Raw genomic sequence first — 14,244 nt, 5'->3', positions numbered from 1 at the left:
GCTTTTTATAACCACTTCGTGCACTCACTCCGAGGCTTCTATCAGGTCGGGTATGATTACTTCTGTGCTTTGCCAGTCCGGGTGTCATCCCCTCTGCTAGGACAGAACCGCCACTGCTCCTTGTCGGAGCCTTCTCTATAACTGGAGATGGCGGTGGCAGGTGGTGGTGGCAGGTGGCCGTCTGAAGTGTAGCTGTCAAGCGTCAGATCCCAAGTTAGTCAGGTGCGCCGCCCCTGGATACGAACTTCCTCGGTGTCAGGCATGGTACGACTGTCCAGTTTGGCATCCTGGAGGTGAAGTTCTGGAGTGGTGAGCGAGGTGAAGTCTTGAGTTCGGATAGAGGTGTGTCTCGAACTGTCATGGGGCAGGCCAGTTCGAGTTATTGCCCTTTGTGTTTGGCTCGGGGCCTAAGGGATAGTTCGGACTCTTTGTAGGGAGTTCGGACCATTGGTTCCTCCCTTTAGTGCTCACGCCTTGAGTGCGCTGTTGTGCCGAGCTGTTGCCTTTGCCACGTGTTGCATAATTATGAAGTCGGGCCAAATCTTCCTTCGTCACCGTGCATTGTTGCCAGAAAGCGCGAATTCGATTTCGAATTTCTCTCGTAACGGTTAAGTCCGTATTTCGCGAAACTACTGAACGAATACTTTTCTATGGAACTTGACAGTGAAAATTTGAGACCGGGGTCGGAAGCTTCAGTTACGAATGCTAACGCAGTTAGAGAAGTTAGTTCTAAAGTGGAGGTTGTGACTGAATCTGAAACTTCAGTTGCGAAAGGAAGAGCAGAGAACAGATTTCCGCTAGTGGTCTTTTTAGTTGGAATCCTGGCTTCGGCAAGGAGAGGATTCGAAAGGCTTGTCTTCTCAGAGTGGTTGAATTGGTGGCCATTTTGGCGGCAGGAAAAGCGATTGGAACGTCTAATTTCTGAAGCTGATGCCAATCCTAATGATGCTGCAAAGCAGAGCGCTCTGTTGGGTGAGCTCAACAAGCACAGGTTGGATGCTACTCTGTTTACTCAAAATCAGTTCTGCCACTTATAAAAGGAATTATTGTTTATAGAATGTTGGAGGTTCATGTTTTAGTTCGTGATGTTATGTACACAACAGAATAGTAGCACTCTTGGGCGATTATAATGTCAGTCGCAGACTCGCAGTAGTTCATAAGCAGGATCCTGAGTTTCATTGTTTTTAGTTCTCTGATTTCTTTATTGGTGTCTGTTGTGTCGGCTGCACCCAGTAATATATTTAATGGCGTCAAGCTTCGTATTTTCTTTATACTTTAGCTACTAAACTCTACGGTTAAAAACGAATTTAGCATTTCATCTATGTGCATTGCTTGCTTGTTTTATTTTTCCCCTTTTTTTCTACTTGTTTCCGGTTGATTATTTCGATGATTATCTAAAGATCATTTGAATATTAAGATGGTATACCGTATGTCAAAGTTTCTGTTGCATTTTAAGATTATCGTAAGTTAGCATGCAAGTATAACTTTGTGGATTGCTTTTGCCAGATGCTAAAAATTTAAAAGTTTGTGGCTTTAGTAACTTATTATATTTTGGCAGTCCTGAGTCTGTCATCAGACGTTTCCAACAAAGGGATCATGCAGTAGATAGCAAAGGAGTGGCAGAATATCTGCGAGCTCTTGTGGTTACCAATGCTATTGGAGAATACCTTCCAGATGAGGGCTCTGGAAAACCTTCTAGTCTTCCTGCCCTGGTAATATTAACTCAGATTTCAATATGATTTTATAATTTGTTTCGGTTCCGTTTTTAGTTCATATATGATGGAAATGCCAAGACCCCATATAACTGGGACCAACATTGTGCGGTTATATGATGGAGATGCCAAAGATGGTAGGATCTCACTTGTTGCTTCACATCACCCCTTATGCACTGTAACATTTGCTTGAATATCCAAACATCTGGTTATTTTGCCTTTCATCATTGTCAATAACATTTTATCTCTGCTTTATCAACGTTGGCATCAGTTGGCTGGGAGTTCAAAAGTTTGCATTTAAATGCTTTTTTCCCTTGATTTCCAATTCCATTTTCTGCATTTGGTTTTGAACTTCTTAACTCATTTTCTTTTGTTTTCAACTACTATAGCAAAAATCCTTGCCATACATATGTAGTCACAACTCACAAGAAAAATGATCACATTAACCGATATTATAGGTTTCCAACAACAAAATTCTAAATATGTCAGCACACTGCTATTTCTTGTTTTAAATTCCCAAATAACCTCAGTTCATATTTAGTTATTTACTATTTTTGTGGATGTCTCTAAATCTATTTCCCCTCAATTTGTAGTTAGTAGTCATGCTTGAAGCAATGTAATTCAGAATAGGACTTGAGCATTTTATTGTATGAAGTATTTTGGAGCATATGAGAACAAAGGGTGCTAAAATTTTCTAGAATATAAAAAGGTCTTCTGAGGGTGACTAATTTGGTTATCATTACAGATATCCATGGCTTTAGACCTTGGAGAGGAATTACAGCTAAGTGCTCGTTTGGGATGTCTTTCACGCAGCGACTTCTGGCATTACATGAGCTGAGAAAACCCAGAACATAATAAAGCTGTATTTGGTAAAAACCCAGAAAGTTGGAAATAGGCTTATAGAAGCTGTAAAATCAATTTTTCGGTGAAGCTATTCGGCTCTGTCAATGCAGCTCAGTCAACGCAGAAGTGCTCCCAAACAGGCCCTAATGCTATGCTAAGAGAGTTGGTTTTGGTGGTCTGGTTATATCCTTACCTCATAGAGCTCATTGAGGTCTCCCTCTCTTGAGAACTCTATCAAGCTGAATTTTTGATGGATGCTCCTAAAGCAACCAAAGGTTATCTTCTTGAGAGATATATTGTATTTGGGTTGTTGGAGGTCATAGGGGTATATTGTAATATTGATAAATTATGGGGACTTGTATGTACTTATGGGAGAAAAAAATGGGCTTATGTGTAATTTTGGTATAATTTGGTCTTTTGCTTATTTAAGCTAGTGGTTGTGTAGAGAGAGAGAGAGAGAGAGAGAAGAAAGAGTTGTATCTTTTATTCTCATAGTGGATATTTTTCCTTTCCTCCTGTGGATGTAAGTTACCAAGCTGAACCATGTTAAATCTTGGTGTTCTCTCCATTTCTTCTTCTTATTTTCTCCTTGATTTGCTATTCTATTTTATGTTTGTTGACATGGTATCAGAGTGGGTTGTTCTATAATTTGTGTTTTCTCCATGCTCACCCACGAATCTCTCAAGGCCTGCTGATTTTTTTGGTGTAGGAGAAGTGAAGAAGGTCTAGTAGGGTTTCCTCTTATAGTCGATCTATCTAGGTTTCCTTTGTGGAAGGTTGATACTCACTGCTACAGGGGATCGGACCAGTTTTAGTTTGCTTTCTTCGTGATTAGTGATGGTTTTTGACCATCACAACTATCGTGACAAGTAAACAGTGAGGTGTGTATCCCTTTAGTGGATCGAATCCATGAGGGAATGCTGTGACAAATATTTCTGGGTTAGTGATTGATGCTGTGAAGAGTTTAATAGTGGTATGATGAGTGATTTTGTGAGCTGTGAAGGTGTTCGGGTTTCTGCTATTTCATGTTCAGTTGAGGTAGTAGTTGACTACTACGAGATCTCTTTGTGTGGTAGTTGACTACTAGCAACAGGGTATTGTTAACAACTATGAAATATAAATATCAATGCCTCAGGTTGCAGTATTTTGTGAGTTGGAAAAGGGGCTTTGATGCCTCAAGTTGTGGCTGTTTGTGAGTTGGTGATGGTTTGTGGTGTGGTGATTACTTTGTTGGTGAGTGTGTGAAGCCCATGGTATTCGAAAACAATGTAGTGATGTGGTAGTTTGTGGTGTAATGGTGGATTGCTGGTGAACGTGTGAAGCTCCCTTGGTGTTTGAGAAAAGTGTAGTGACATGATAATTTGTGGTGTATTGGTGAAGTGTTGCTTCTGAGGTCCCTTCAACATCTCAAGGTTCATGACTGCTGCTTCAATAGTAAATTTATTTCCATGGAGGTTGCTGCAACATCCTTGCAAACTCAACCTGGTTTTTCCACCTTGAGTTTAGGGGGTGTGTTGAGAGATATATTGTATTTGGATTGTTGGAGGTTATAGGGGTATATTTGTAATATTGATAAATTATGGAGACCTATATGTATTTATGGGAGAAAAGGGGCTTATGTGTAATTTTGATATAATTCGGTATTTTGCTTATTTAATCTAGTGGTTGTGTGGGATTAGGGTTGTGCGTGTGTGTGTGTATGAGAGAGAGAAAGAGAGAGAGAGAGTTGTATCTCTTGTTCTCATAGTGGATATTTTTCCTCTCTTCCCGTGGATGTAGGCTACCAAGCCGAACCACGTTAAATGTTGGTGTTCTCTCTATTTCTTCTTATTTTCTTCTTGATTTGCTAGTCTATTTTATGTTAGTTGACATATCTACAACCAGTGGAGTACTTGAAGATGGTCATGGGTCATGGATGTGATTATTCTAACATATTATGGATTGGTTTCTAAAAGTTGTCCCAGTGAGTGCAAGGCTGTTCTCTCCTCTAAGGATTTTGGTTTTTAGTATTTATTGCTTATCATAGGATAGTCATTGAAGGAGGCTCTTTTATTATAACTGGTTGTATGAGGGACATACTAAGAGGTCCATTGAGATTGTACTATTTGATTAGATAAGCAAGATCTTTGATATCCATAGTTAACCGTCATTCCATTGTGTTTCAAGATTGGCTAATTCGACCATTGATGGCTTAGTGAGAGAGGAGATCTTGAGGAGTGATCTGTGTTGTGGCATCTCATTGCTGAGTTGGAGGTTATTTCTTTCTTTTTATTATTGTAAATTTTGTATAGGGGATCCATAAGGGGGAGATTGAAGAGATGACTCAAAAGTGACATTGTTCACTCTTGGTGATAAAGGTATATCTGAAAGTGTTAATTTCCACTATGCTAGTGACTTAGAGTGATTGGATGTGCTCCTAATTGCCGTGTCCTTTGCATTTGCAATTCAAAAGTGACACATTTCTCATTTGAGCTCCAATACGAGATGCAGTTATGCTTAGAGACAAATGGAACAAATTTAGAGGCATACTGCAAATATGGGACATAATCAACATAGAATCATAACAGAATTATGAAAGTTAGAGTTTTGATAGATGGGTATGGACTCCTGCCCCCTCCGGTTCTTTCTCATGTGCTTCTTTTTTCCAGGGTCTAACTCAACCCCCTCCCTTGCAGCGCTTTCCAGAGGTTTGGTGTAGGCCTATACTACCTAGAATTGTAGCTTCTAGCTAGGAGGTTTTCCATGAGAAAATAAACACTTGTTGGTTTACTTCAAAGGAGGAGACCTACCAGCTATTTATCCCCTCATTGATGTGTCCTTTACAAAGTAGATGGTGAAACCTGCTATCGCTTACTAATCTCCTGTCTGTTTGTTACTTGCATTTGGAAATGGTTTCTTTCTTTGTTTGGGTGCAGGTGGAATTTCCCTTTTAATATTGTTAGCGTAGGGGTATTTCTATCTTTATACCTTGATTGATGTTGTTGATCTGTAATGTTGTGTTGAAACATGTACTCTTAACTTAAGTAAGGGCACATAGGTTTTTTCAGTTATGTTTTAATAATAATATAAATATTTAATGGCCGACTGGGAGAAGTTATGTTGACTCTTTCAGTTCGAACCAGAATTCTCTCTTCTCTCTTTCTCTCTTTCTCTCTTTCTCTATCACTCTTTCTTCTTCTACATAACTGAACTCAATCAGGCCGAACTCTAAGACAGACCTGAATTCTAACAAATATGTCTAGCCTATTCTCTTTCACGAGCTTTAGCTGGCCTAGGAAGAGGAGAAGAATTATGTGGATAAGCACCAAGATAGAAATCATTTAGATAGTATGGGAAGAAAAAAATGTGAGAATTTTCAACGATATGGAAAGGAGTCAAGAGGCAATAATTGAGTACATTACAGCCTCCTTGGGTAAAATCGAAGGAGATCTTCTCATCTTTCTCAACTAATGATATTATTAAGAAGTGGAGAGAAGTGGTATGCACATCTTCTAAAAAGAATGTAGTCTACAGGAGCTGGAGCCACTAGAAAGATGGTTCCTACAACTCAACTTTGATAGAAGTAGTAAGGGAAACCTAGGGACTTCAGGAGTGGGGGGAATCTTCATAAATGAGGAAGGTCATATTGTTGCTTTGTTCTTGGGCTCGATTAGAGTCGGAGACTCCTTAAGGGTTTGGCTGTAATGGAAGGTGAACAAGAGGGCAAGGGAAACGAATGTGGAAAAACTAATTATTGAAGGAGACTCAAAATTTGTGGTAGGGTGGTTGTAGAGAAGAGAGGCTGCTTTTTGGTCCTATAGTAATGAAGTAAAAAAGTTCAGGTAGTTGACTAGAGATATGGAGGTGAGGGTTCAGTTGGTTCCAAGGGCCATGAATGGTATGGTTGATGCTTTAGCAAAGCAAGGGATAAGGAGCAAATTTCACACAATTGTGAGAAAAAAAAAGGAAAATCAGGTAGAGATAAGAGTCCTTATCTCTAAGAAGAGCACTTGTATGTGGGCTTTATTGCTTCATTCACAAAAAAAAGGGCTTTATTGCTTTATAAATAATAAAGTTAGACAGTTGTAATAAAAAAGTAGAATTTTGATGTATTTCACACTGGAAAAGAAGGTTCATTTAAATGACAAGTTATACCATAATTAAACAGATCCATGGACTTAGAGTTCATTTGATGGAGTGGATGGGAGCACATGGATGCTGTTTGATCAACTAATACCAATCAGACTGAAGAAAATTTTTATTATATAGGCTATAAGTCAAATAATGTTGTATGGAGTTGTTGGTGCTCAAGAACAATATTCCCTAGAATGAATTTGATGGAGGTAAGGATGCTTGTATGAATGAGTGGCAAGAATAGAAAAGGCACATTGTAGGAATCTAAGAGTAGCCTGTAAAAGTGACAGAACAAGGTAAAGTACACTAAGATGGCTTGGATATGTAAATAGAAGACCATCTATTGTGATTTGATGTAAGTTGAGGATTGTAAAAGAGCTATGTGAAGGTTAAGTGCCCCTCTGAACCTGTCAAACCAAGCCCTAGGTGACTATTTCAGGCCATATAGAGTTTTTCTAAGTTTGCACACATTTTCCTTTACCAACATTTTCATAAAAGCCTGTTGGAATGTCCATATATACCTCCTATAAATCACCATTAAGGAAAGCATTTTTTATATCAAGATGAACTAGGGGCCATGGATAGGTGGCTGCTAGAGATAAAAGGATATGAACTAAACTCTTCTTAACTACCGGTGCAAAGGTTTCCAGATAATCAACACTATAGGTTTGAGTATACCCTTTTGCTACCAACCTTGCCTTGTACCTCTCTATCTTGCCATCGGCCCTATACTTTACTGTGAATACCCATCTACATCTGACTATCTTCTTGTCTGGGGGGAGATCAACTATTTCCCAAGTTTGTTTTTTAACCACGGCTTCCATCTCTTCTTGCATGGCTATTTCCCACTTAGGTTTGGAGAGAGCCTCAGTAACATTCATGGGTATAGACACAAAATCCAAGGAAGAAAGGAAAGCACGGCAGGAGGGTGATAAGGCACTATAGGAAAGATGGTGTGAAATGCAATGGGCTGCACACTTTCTCTTCCCTTTACGAAGTGCAATGGAAAGATCAAGGTTAGTGGGATTAGCTACAACAATGGTGTTAGGTACAAGAACATTATCATTAGAAAACATAACAGGCTCAAGAAGAATACCTGGAATTGTATTTGTTGAATCTGGAGTTTCAGAAGGACTGATAGAGAGTGGTGTGGGTTGAGGATGTGTGGAGTCAACCATCGTCTGCCAGCGTTGATATTTCTGTGAGGCTGCCCGTAGTGGCTCAGGCAATGAAACTTATGGAGGTGCTGGCTGAACTGATGATGGAATTGATGGAGGCACAAAAGAAACAGGAAGAGGAACAGATTATAAGTTCTCTTTCCCGAAACTCTCCCCCCGAGGAGAACCACTCGAGAAGAAGAAGGTGGATTCAAAAATGGTAACATCCATAGTCATAAATTTGCTCATCGACACTGGGCTATAACAGCAATACCCCTTTTGGTTCTGAGCATACCCAAGAAAAACACATTTCTTGGCCTTAGGACCCAATTCCTTGCGATGGGGCCAAGAATGTGAACAAAGGAAACTTAACCAAAAATCCTTAGAGGTATGTGAAATATCTCCCCATCTGGAAAAAGAAGACTAAATGGCACCTTAAACCCCAAAGTCCATAAAGGAACACGGTTAATCAAATGCATGGCTGTAAGAACTACATCTCTCCAGAAATGCATAGGAACTGAAGAACACACCATAAGACTCCTTGCCACCTCCATAATGTGTCTATTCTTCCTCTCAACTACTCCATTCTGTTGCGGTGTATATGCACAACTACTCTAATGAATTACACTATGTTCTAAGAAATACGTGGTTAGGTCATTCTCAAAGTACTCTCTGACATTATCTTATCTAAAGGCTTTAGTTTCAAGGTTTAAAATGTCAATGTTGATGGGAATGTCGTTTACCAAAATATAAGACATATGTCGGAAATGTCAAAAATGTCAAGGGAAAATATTGTAAAAATTAGAGACATTGTGGAAGTGTTATGAAATATGTGGAAATATGCAAAGATATTTTGTAAAATGATAAACGAAGCATGAATACATATTTCTAGACTATTATCTTATTCCCAACCATTATATAAAGCTAAAAAACTAAGATCAATAACAAATTAGTAAATGACGATTTACTGATTTATTATGCATTTTGATGTTTTTACAAGGTTATTTGATATTTTCTTATTTTTAATTCTGATTTATTATAAATTATAATATATTTATTTCACACTAGTAAATAGAAATACATTTATTCTGATTTTTTTAAAATTAAAGTTTAATAAACTGATTCTCCTTTTTTGTAGTATTAAGATTATGATAAATTTTGATTTCTTATAAAACTTAATGAATTTATTATGATTTTTAGTACTAAATTTATAATAAATTATGATTTAGTATAAAATTTATTAAATTTATTCTGATTTTTTATATTAAATGTAGAATATGATTTATTATAAAATTTGATAAGCATTTCCTGATTTTAATAAATATTTTAAAAAATACTAACTAGTTAATATTTTATTACTTGAAAAATATTTTATGTTTTATGTTATAAAGTAATTAATTTATTCTTTTGTTTTTATATTTTGTTAATTCTTTTTTATAAATATTTTGTTTGAAATATTAAATAGAAACTATTAATGGAAATATTATTAATGTACATTAGTCAACATCTTGTCGAAATTAGTTGATATCTTATCGACATTAGTCGACATAATAGGAAAAACTGCATTTTTTTTTTGTTATTTGGACTTATTTGGTCGACATTTCCGAAATATAGGAAATGTTGACCGAAATAATGTATTTTTTATATTACCATCCATTTTCATGTCGGTGAGCCTCGACATCGACATATGTCGGGCAACATTAGCGACATTTGGCGTCATTTGAAACCATGCTTAGTTCTCATTCAAAATTGTGTGAGAACCATCTGGTGAAACTGTCTTACCAAGTTATGAACCTTATCTTGTGATCTCATCAAATATATCCAAGAATATCGTGTACAATCATCCACAAACAAGAGAAAGTAACAGTATCCTCTCATGGAAGCTATATGATATGGCCGCTATACATCAGTGTGAACAATATTAAAAGCAAAAGTACTTTTTTTATGTTGTTGCTTGTGGTGATTGATTGAGAGAGAGAGAGAGAGGTACGGATGATAGAAAGAAAAGCAAACTCAGTACTGACAGCCGCCAGTCTTCTATTTATATTAATCTTTATAAAAAAGACAAAATTACAAGTATGCCCCTGGCGACATATCCTAGGATAAGAACAATAAGAAAAGAAAGAAAGAAAGAAAGGACTAGTAGCTGAAACTGCCCCACTAACATCAGTTACAAGGAACACTTAAGCCTTATAGCACTCCCCCTCAAGTTGGGCTGAAGATGTCTATCGTGCTCAGCTTGTCACATAGCTCATTGTGCTGCGAACACGGAAGTCCTTTTGTGAGGACATCAGCAAGTTGTTCCTTGGAGTTGACATAAGGGATACAAATTTCCCTTTTTTCCATTTCTCTCTTATGAAGTGCTTATCCACCTCAATATGCTTAGTCCTCTCATGTAGGACTGGGTTGCTGGCGATGTTTATTGCAGCCTTGTTGTCACAGTAAAGAGACATAGGATTATGAACAGCAACTCCAAGCTCACCTAGGAGGTTCTTTAGCCAAATGACTTCAGCCACCCCATGTGCCATAGTTCTATACTCAGCTTCTGCACTTGATCTTGCTACCACACTTTGCTTCTTGCTCTTCCAGGTAACCAGATTTCCTCCCACAAATGTGCAATACCCACTAGTAGACTTTCTATCATCCACGACTCCTGCACAATCAGCATCTGTAAAGACTTTCACCTTTAGGTGATTGTGTTTACTGAATAGTAGGCATGTTCCTAAATGTTTCTTCAGGTATCTAAGGACTCTCTCTGCTGCCTCCATGTGTGGCTTCTTAGGAGAGTGCATAAACTGGCTCAGAACTCCAACTGAATAGGCAATATCTGGACGGATCATGGATAGATAAATCAGCTTTCCCACTAACCTTTGGAACTGCTTTACATCTTTCAGAGGTTCACCAATACATTCACCTAATTTACTTGTATCCCGTAATAGATCAATGGTGTATTTCCTTTGAGAGACAAAGATACCCCTTTTTGAACGGGCAACTTCGATCCCAAGGAAATACTTTAGGAGTCCTAGATCTTTCACTCTAAATTTGGATGCAAGGAATTGTTTCAACTTCTGTATCTTTGAACTCCAACTCCCTGTAATGATGATATCGTCTACATACACTATCAATACGACAACCTGCTCCTGACATCTCTTCACAAAAAGTGTATGATCAGACTGGCACTGTTGGAACCCCATCTCTTGAACTGCCATGTGAAACTTACTAAACCAGGCTCTGGGAGACTGTTTTAAGCCATAGAGAGACTTCCGTAGCTTGCACACTTTGTTTTCACTTTCCTTGGTAGAGAATCCAGGAGGTTGAACCATGTATACCTCTTCTTCCAAGTCATCATTCAAGAAGGCATTATTTATGTCCAGTTGATGCAATTCCCAGTCAAAGTTAGCAGCTAAGGATAGGAGAACCCTAATCGAGTTCATCTTAGCCACTGGAGCAAAAGTCTCATCATAGTCAACTCCATATACTTGTGTGTACCCTTTGGCTACTAGTCTTGCTTTGTACATTTCAACTATTCCATATGCCTTGTGCTTAACTATGAACACTCATTTGCACCCCACGGGTTCTTTCCCTTCTAGAGGATCCACCAATTCCCAAGTATGATTTTTGTGGAGGGCATCAGTCTCCTCCTTCATGGCATCTATCCATTCAGGGTATTTTAAGGCTTCTGCAACATTCTTGGGAACAGGGATGTAGTCAACTGCCGATAAGAAGGCTCGGTACGAGGGAGAGATGTGGTCATAGGAAACAAAGTGGGTAATGGGGTGTTTGGTAGTGCAAGACCTGACTCCCTTTCGTTGAGCAATAGGGATGTCTAGGTCGTCCATAGTAGGAGTAGGGTTAGGGGTTGGACTTACCTCCTGGGATTCTGATGATGTCATTTGCTCAGTGTTTGGTTGCTCCCATTTCTATCACACTGCTAATCTCTCCGACGAATACGTTGGAAGACACAGAAGGGAGTGAGGTCCGGAATAGAAGGAAGAGACACCTGAACCTGTTTCTCCTCTTCCACTCTACGGCTCTCCCCCTGAGGAGGAGGGAAGAATGGCTCGGACTCAAAGAAGGACACATCCATAGACAAAATATTTATGACTAACTGGGTCAAAACACTGATACCCCTTTTGAGATGATGAGTACCTCAGGAAGACAAGGAATGGACCAAGGGTCTAACTTACCTATGGATGGAGGCAAATCATGGACAAAGGCCCGACAACCAAAGACTCTCATGGGGATGGAAAATAAAGGTGACTGAGGGTACAATAACTGATGAGGGGCCATGTAACTCAATAATCTGGAGGGCATGCGGTTGATGACATACGTAGCTGTAAGTATAGCATCCACCCAAAATCTTTTTTGGACATTCATGTGTAACATCATCCCGCAGGCTACCTCAAGGAGGTGTCTGTTTTTCTTTCTACAACCCCATTTTGCTGTTGTGTTCTGGCGCATGAGCTTCTATGAATAGACCCATGGGAGGCGAAGAACTCATTTGGCTCCCCATGGAAGTATTCCTTCGCATTATCGGATTGGAATATCTGTATTTCAACATGGAACTATGTAAACACCATCCTTTGGAAGTCTTTCACTATCTTTGGAACCTCGTCTCTGCTATGCATAGGGATTACCCATGTATAGCGAGAGTAATAATCAATCAATGTAATAAAATACTTATATCTACCCTCAGAGATTACATTTGTAGGCCCCCATACATTAGAATACACAACATGGAAAGGAACATTTTGATCTTTTATTGCTTGAATGAAAGGTTGTTCTACATTGTTTACTTAACTGACATGTTTGACACATGAACTCTGACACTGAACATGACATAAATAAAAGTGGGAACAAACATTTTATTACTTTGAAAGAAACATGACCTAAACGACTGTGTCACAACAAAATTTAACTCTTATTTGACTTACTATGTGACTCTGAGGATGACACGGAGAAACCAACTTGGTTGTCGAGAATGTAGACCGTCCGCCAGGCTTCCTCTACCAATCGTCCTCCCAGAAGTTAGGTCCTTAAAAACACATGAGTCAACAAAAAAGGTTACACTATAGTTTAAAGAACTTGTAATGCTACTAATTGAAAGCAAATTTATGGGAAGTTGAGGGACATGCAATACACAGTTCAGGTTAAGGCCATGGGGAAGGGATATCGATCCTTGACCTGCAATGGAAGAAAAGGAACCATTTGCAAGTCTCACTCTATCCCTTCCTAACAAAAGGCTATAAGAATGGAATATGTTAGGCTTACCGGTCATGTGATTTGAGGCCCCTGAGTCAATAATCCAAGGGGAATCTGTGGGAGTGACATGGAATGCAGAAGCCACATTACATGAAGTAGATGCAAAAGATGTAGAGGGAGTACCAGTGACTGAGCTGTCCAATTGCTGCAATGCCCTACCATAAGATTCAATATGCTCTCTGAATGAATTCATTATATCCTCCTTGGGGTCAGGCTTATTAGGAGGGTCCCGGGTACTACCGGAAACCTGAGTGTCTTGGGTTGCCACATGTGCTGCACTCGTTCTTTTCAAGTGACCTTTACCCTGTTCTTGATTCTTTGTTGCCCACTTGGGTTTCCCGTGGATGTCCCAACAGGTGTCACGTGTATGTCGTGACGTTCTACAGTGGGTACAAAAGAGTTTATCTTTATCATCTGCCTTCTTAGGATCACTTTTCTTCCCTGTTGAGCTGTTATTAGCTGCAGCCAAGGCAACTTATTGCTCCCCCTCAGCTGTAACTATCACACTTCGCCTGCTTTCTTCAGATTGGACAATCGTGTACTGTAGGCAATTCTTTGCTTCCTAGGATTTGCACCCTTAATGGTTCATATACAGGGTTCATCCCTAACAAGAAAGCAAACACTCATTGTTGAGAGATCAGCTTCCTGTAGGCCTTAGCATCATTGTCATGCTTCCACTCTATGGCGTTATAATGGTCAAACTCCTTCCATATGGAGGTAAGAGTTGAATAATATGAGGACAAGCTACGGTTTCCCTGTTTACATGTTGATGACTCAGCTTGTAGTTGGTAAATCTTGGCATAATGCCTTTGCTCAGAATAGGTAATTCTGGCCTGTTCCCAAGTCTCACTGCTGTGTCTGCCCACGTAAAATTCTTTTTCACATCAGGTTCCATGGCTGCGAGGAGCCAAGACATCACCATACTGTTTTCTTGGTCCCACCTATCATGTTAAGCTGTCTCACCCTTGGGGTTCTTTCACCCTTCCATTGATGTAACCGGCCTTACCCCTTGCCGTTACATAGAGTTTTACACTCTTAGCCCACTCCAGGTAGTTCAGATTGTTCAAGGGGGTAATTGGCATGGAAAAAACCATGGTTTCACCTCCCATACCTGCTATGTTGCGGGTTGGGGTGTTCCCTGGTGAGGTCAGTTCATG

At 39.3% G+C, this 14,244-nt stretch overlaps 1 pseudogene across 1 annotated transcript in view; it reads left to right on the top strand.

Moving 5' to 3' along the window:
* Positions 1-650: 650 nt before the first annotated feature.
* The window catches only part of LOC148864487 (ATP-dependent zinc metalloprotease FTSH 11, chloroplastic/mitochondrial-like), a 97,956-nt pseudogene continuing 84,362 nt past the window's right edge, over positions 651-14,244 (top strand). The window contains exons 1-2 of the transcript XR_016109574.1: positions 651-991; positions 1,559-1,712. The product of XR_016109574.1 is annotated as an ATP-dependent zinc metalloprotease FTSH 11, chloroplastic/mitochondrial-like (transcript). The remainder of the gene's footprint in view (positions 992-1,558; positions 1,713-14,244) is intronic.

The sequence above is a fragment of the Nelumbo lutea genome, chromosome 3, assembly GCF_056320005.1.
Source record: "Nelumbo lutea isolate HS-2025 chromosome 3, American lotus-T2T, whole genome shotgun sequence".
NCBI classification, from domain to species: Eukaryota; Viridiplantae; Streptophyta; class Magnoliopsida; order Proteales; family Nelumbonaceae; genus Nelumbo; species Nelumbo lutea.
The sequence above is the reverse complement of the archived record's forward strand: the minus strand, read 5'-3'. Positions and strand labels throughout refer to the sequence as shown.